This window comes from Tachyglossus aculeatus, chromosome 23, assembly GCF_015852505.1.
Source record: "Tachyglossus aculeatus isolate mTacAcu1 chromosome 23, mTacAcu1.pri, whole genome shotgun sequence".
Taxonomy (NCBI): Eukaryota; Metazoa; Chordata; class Mammalia; order Monotremata; family Tachyglossidae; genus Tachyglossus; species Tachyglossus aculeatus.
This window is the reverse complement of record NC_052088.1, coordinates 30,601,187-30,607,480: the sequence shown is the minus strand read 5'-3', so window position 1 is coordinate 30,607,480 and position 6,294 is coordinate 30,601,187.

Sequence of the window (6,294 nt, the reverse complement as noted above, 5' to 3'; positions counted from 1 at the left end):
AATGGGGATTAAGGATGCGAGCCCACATGGGACAGGGAATGTGTCCGACCTTATTAGCTTGTATCTACACCAGTGCTTAGTTCAGTGCCTGGCACTTAGTAAACGCTTAACAAATACCACACACACACACGTACACATACAGACATACACACACACAAAAGGAGCCAATGCCCAAATTGGCAAAATGCAAAACCTAAGCCTGTTCGAAAAAAAAAAAAAATCCTGAACCTAATTATGTTTGAACGATCCAAAAGGGACCAAACTCCTCTGCACGAACCTGAAAGGCGAATTGGAAACCAGGTTTATTTTGAGGCAAGATTTCTGCTTTAACCAAAATCCATATCCATGATGATGATTCATTCAATCGTATTTACTGAGCGCTTACTGTGTGCAGAGCACTGTACTAAGCGCTTGGGAAGTCCAAGTTGGCAACATATAGAGGCGGTCCCTACCCAACAGCGGGCTCACAGTCGATGATGGCATTTGTTAAGCATTTATTATGTGTAAAGCACTGTTCTAAGTGCTGGGGAGGATACAAGGTCATCAGGTTGTCCCACTTGGGGCTCACAGTCTTAATCCCCATTTTACAGATGAGGTAACTGAGGTGCAGAGAAGTTAAGTGACTTGCCCAAAGTCACACAGCCAACAATTGGAGGAGCCAAGATTTGAACCCATGACCTCTGACTCCCAAGCCCGGGCTCTTTCCACTGAGACATACCCATGAATCTGTACAGCTGTAGACGTGTGGCCAGATTTCTGCATTTTGCATACACGAGCACGATATTTGTCTGGCTAGTGTAGACATTCTTTCTCTCTTTCTATTCCCTTTTCTCTCCTTAGAAGGAAAGTGATGGATGCTTAGTACAGTGCCTGGCATATAGTAAGTACTTAACAAATACCATAATTAATCAATCAGTGGTATCTATTGAGCATTTACTGGGTGCAGAACACTTTACTAAGTGCTTGGGAAAGAGCCCATCAATCATATTTACTGATTGGTATTTATGAAACAGAAAATAAGTCTATTTTTTTCTTTCTCCATTACTTGTAACTATTTTGTGGCTGAAAATCTAGAGCCAAAAAAAAAAAAAATCACATTTTGGGGCTGGATTTACTGCTGGATTTAACTGTTTTGTTTTGTTTTGTGGTACTTAGGAAGTGCTTACTATACACCAGGCATTCATTCATTCATTCAATCGTATTTATTGAGCATTTATTGTGTGCAGAGCACTGTACTAATGTACGTACTAAGGCATGTACATACATTAGTATGTACATGCTTTAGACTGTGAGCCAACTGTTTTTAGACTGTGAGCCCACTGTTGGGTAGGGACTGTCTCTATATGTTGCCAATTTGTACTTCCCAAGCGCTTAGTACAGTGCTCTGCACATAGTAAGCGCTCAATAAATACGATTGATGATGATGATGATGTACTAAGCACTGGGGTGGATTTTGTTAATATGTTTTGTTTTGTTCTCTGTCTCCCCCTTCTAGACTGTGAGCCCACTGTTGGATAGGGAACGTCTCTATATGTTGCCAACTTGTACTTCCCAAGCGCTTAGTACAGTGCTCTGCACACAGTAAGTGCTCAATAAATACGATTGAATGAAAGAATGAATAAAAGTTTATCAGGTTGGACACAGTCCCTGTCCCACATTTGTTCATTCATTTGTATTCACTGAGTGTTTACTATGTACAGAGCACTGTACTAAGCTCTTGGAAAGTACAATTCAGGAATAAAGAGAGACAACCCCTGCCCACAACGGGCTTACAGTCTAGAAGGGGGGAGACAGACATCAAAACAAGTAAACAGGCATCAACAGCAACAATATAAATAGGTAAAATTCTAGACAGTGAGCCCACTGTTGGGTAGGGACCATCTCTATATGTTGCCAACTTGTACTTCCCAGGCGCTTGGTACAGTGCTCTGCACAAAGTAAGTGCTCAATAAATACGATTGAATGAATGAATGAATAAAATTATAGATATATACTCAGCAAAACAAGTAAATGGCACTATTACAAATAAATAGAATTATATATAGGTACATATACAAACAAGCGTTATGGGGTGTCCCACTGTTGGGTAGGGACTGTCTCTATATGTTGCCAACTTGTATTTCCCAAGCGCTTAGTACAGTGCTCTGCACACAGTAAGTGCTTAATAAATATGATTGATTGATTGATTGATTGGGGGGCAGAGCAAAGAGAGTGATTTGGGGAAATGGGGAGGGGAGGGAGAGCTGAGGAAAAGGATGGCTTAGTTTGGGAAGGCCTTTTGGGGGAGGTGAGACTTCAGCAGGGCTTTGAAGGGGGGGAAGTGTCATTGGCAGATATGAGGAGGGAGGCCATTCCAGGCCAGACGAAGGACTTGGGCCAGGGGTAGATGATGGAACAGGGGAGAACAAGGCACAGAGTGGAGGTTAGTGGCAGAGGAACGGAGAGGTGAGGTGAGAGGGGGCCAAGGTGATGGAGAGCTTTGAAGCCAATAGTGAGGAGTTTTTTCCTTGATATGAAGGTCGATTCACTCATTTATTCATTCAATCGTATTTATTGCGCGCTTACTGTGTGCAGAGCAATCAATCAATCAATCATATTTATTGAGCGCTTACTGTGTGCAGAGCACTGTACTAAGCGCTTGGGAATTTCAAGTTGACAACATATAGAGAGGGTCCCTACCCAACAGTGGACTCACAGTCTAGAAGGGGGAGACAGAGAACAAAACAAAACATATTAACTAAATAAAATAAATAGAATAGATATGTACAAGTAAAATAAATAGAGTAATAAATACATACATATATACATATATACAGGTGCTGTGGGGAAGGGAAGGAGGTAAGGTAGGGGATGGAGAGGGGGAGGAGGGGGAGAGGAAGGAGGGGGCTCAGTCTGGGAAGGCCTAAGCGCTTGGGAAGTACAAGTTGGCAATATATAGTACAAGCTGGCAATCACTGGAGATTTTTGAGGAGGGGGGCAACAAGCCCAGAGCATTTCTGGAGAAAGATAATCCGGGCAGCAGAGTGAATTCCTCCTCCCCATCCCCCTCACCCTACTTCCTTTCCCTCCCCACAGCACTTGTAGATATATTTGTACAGATTTATTACTCTATTTATTTAACTTGTACATATTTGCTATTCTACTTATTTTGTTAATGACGTGCGTATAGCTTTAATTCTATTTGTTCTGATGATTTTGACACCTGTCTACATGTTTTGTTTCGTTGTCTGTCTCCTCCTTCTAGACTGTGAGCCCGTTGTTGGGTAGGAACCATCTCTAAATGTTGCCGACTTGTACTTCCCAAGCGCCTACTACAGTGCTCTGTACACAGTAAGCCCTCAATAAATAGGATTGAATGAAATGAATGAATGAAACATAGACTGAAGCGGGGAGGGACAGGAGGTTGGGAGGTCAGAAAGGATGCTGATGCAGTAATCCAGCTGGGATAGGATGAATGATTGTACTAACATGGAAGAGGTTTGGATGGAGAGGAAAGGGCAGATTTTGGCAATGCTGTGAAGGTGAGACCACAGTCTTATTCCTCATTTTATGGATGATATGACTGAGGCGCAGAGAAGTGAAGTGACTTGCTGGAGGTCACACAAAAGACAAGTGGCAGAGCCGGGATTAGAATCTAGGTCCTTCTGACAACCAGGCCTGTGGTTGTCACGCCAGCCTGTTTCTTACTGGGCCATGCTACCTCTGGCCTGGAAAGCCCTGCCTCTTCAAATCCACCCAACAATCACACTTCCCCCCTTCAAAGCCCTACTGAAGGCTCACCTCCTCCAAGAGGCCTTCCCAGATTAAGTCCCCCTTTTCCTCAGCTCCCGGCCATCGCCCCGAGTCCCTTCCTTTGCTAGCCTCTCACCACACCACAGCACTTGTGTATACATGTGCATATCTACAATTCTATTTATTTATATGAATGCATGTTTATTTATTTTGATGTGCCTATATCTATAATTCTGTGGTTTCGTATTGATGCTAGTTTACTTGTTTTGATGTCTGTCTGCCCCATTCTAGATTGTAAGCCCGTTGTGGACAGGGATTGCCTCTATTGCTGAACTGTACTTTCCAATCATTCATTCGTTCATTCATTCAATCGTATTTATTGAGCGCTTACTGTGCGCAGACCACTGTACTTGGGAAGTACAAGTTGGTGACATATAGAGATGGTCCCTACCCAACAGTGGGCTCACGGTCTAGAAGGGGGAGACAGACAACAAAACAAAACATGTAGACAGGTGTCAAGTCATCAGAATAAATAGAAATAAAGCTAGATGCACATCATTAACAAAATAAATAGAATGGTAAATACGTACAAGTAAAACAGAGTAATAAATCTGTACAAGCATATATACAAGTGTTGTGGGGAGGGGAAGGAGGTAGGGTGGGGGGGGTTGGGGAGGGGGAGAGGAAAAAGGGGCTCAGTCTGGGAAGGCCTCCTGGAGGAGGTGAGCTCTCAGTAGGGCTTTGAAGGGAGGAAGAGAGCTAGCTTGGCTTGGATGTGCGGAGGGAGGGCATTCCAGGCCAGGGGGAGGACGTGGGCTTGGGGTCGACGGTGGGACAGGCGAGAACGAGGTACAGTGAGGAGGTTAGCGGTGGCAGAGGAGTGGAGGGTGCGGGCTGGGCTGGAGAAGGAGAGAAGGGAGGTGATGTAGGAGGGGGGCGAGGTGATGGACAGCCTTGAAGCCGGGAGTGAGGAGTTTTTGCTTGAAGCGTAGATTGACAGGCAGCCACTGGAGATTTTTGAGGAGGGGAGTAACATGCCCTGAGTGTTTCTGCACAAAGATGATCCGGGCAGCAGCATGAAGTATAGGCTGAAGTGGGGAGAGACAGGAGGACGGGAGATCAGAGAGGAGGCTGATGCAGTAATCCAGTCGGAATAGGATGAGAGACTGTGAACCAGCAAGGTAGCGGTTTGGATGGAGAGGAAATCACTTAGTGCAGTGCTCTGCACACAGTAAATGCTCGATAACTGCGATTGAATGAATGGAGATAGAAGGAAATGATAGCATGTAAAAACATATGGGCTGGGAACAAATCTACCAACTCTGTTATATTGTACTCTCCCACGTGTTTAGTAGAGTTCTCTGCCCACGGTAACTTCCCCTCCCTCTAGACTCTAAGCTCGTTGTAGGCAGGGATTGTCACTGTTTATTGTTGTGTTGTGCTTTCCCAAGCGCTTAGTACACTGATCTGCACACAGTAAGCGCTCAATAAATAGGATTAAAGGAATGATTGAAAATGCTCAATAAATACAAATGATTGATGTCCAAAAGTGCTATAACGGGGTGTGTGTGTGGGGGGGGGGGGGGGGGGGGGGGGAGTTCTGCAGTGTGAAAAAGTGGCCAGGAAGCTCCCTATGAGCAGATAATGTGTCTACCAACTCTGTTATATTGCACTCTCCCAAGAGCTTGGGAACCTTTAAAAAAACAGATAAGAAGGAGCATTTCTAGTCTGTTACAAAAACAACTTTCATTGCAAGCAACAAAGACATTTAATTGGGAAAATGCAAATTGGAAGATGTCACATTCTCATTTGGGTATTCTGCTAACACAACCAACCCCAAGCTTAATAAAGTAGTTCACTTCTGAGACTCTGAGAAGATAAGGTTCAAAATAAGTTGGAATAATTACTGAATTTGAATCTGGTATTTCAGAAGACAACATAGCAAACCTTTTCGCGTGAAGCTGTGTGGCTCAGTGGCCAGGGCAAGGGATTGGGAGTCAGGGGTTGTGGGTTCTAATCTTGGCTCCTCCACTTGTCAGCTGTGTGACTTTGGGCAAGTCACTTCACTTCTCTGGGCCTCAGTTACCTCATTTGTAAAGTGGGGATTAAGACTGTGAGCCCCACGTGGGACAACCCGATAACTTTGTATCTATTCCTGTGCTTAGATAAGTGATTGGCACATAGTAAGTGCTTAACAGATAGCATCATTATTATTACTCTGACACTAAACAACCCTGCAGTTAATCAATCAATGCTTTGGAGAAGCAGTGTGGCCTAGAAGAAAGAGTCCAGAACTAGAAATCAGAATGATCTCGGTTCTAATCATGGCTGCACTACCTATCTGCTGTGTGACTTTGGGCAAGTCATTTAATTATTCTATACTCTAGTTCCTTCACCTGTATCTAGACTGTGAGCCCATTGTTGGGTAGGGACCATCTCTATATGTTTCCGACTTGTACTTCTCAAGCACTTAGTACAGTGCTCTGCATACAGTAAGCGCTCAATAAATACAACTGAATGAAAAGCAGCGTAGCTCAGTGGAAAGAGCACGGGCTTTGGAGT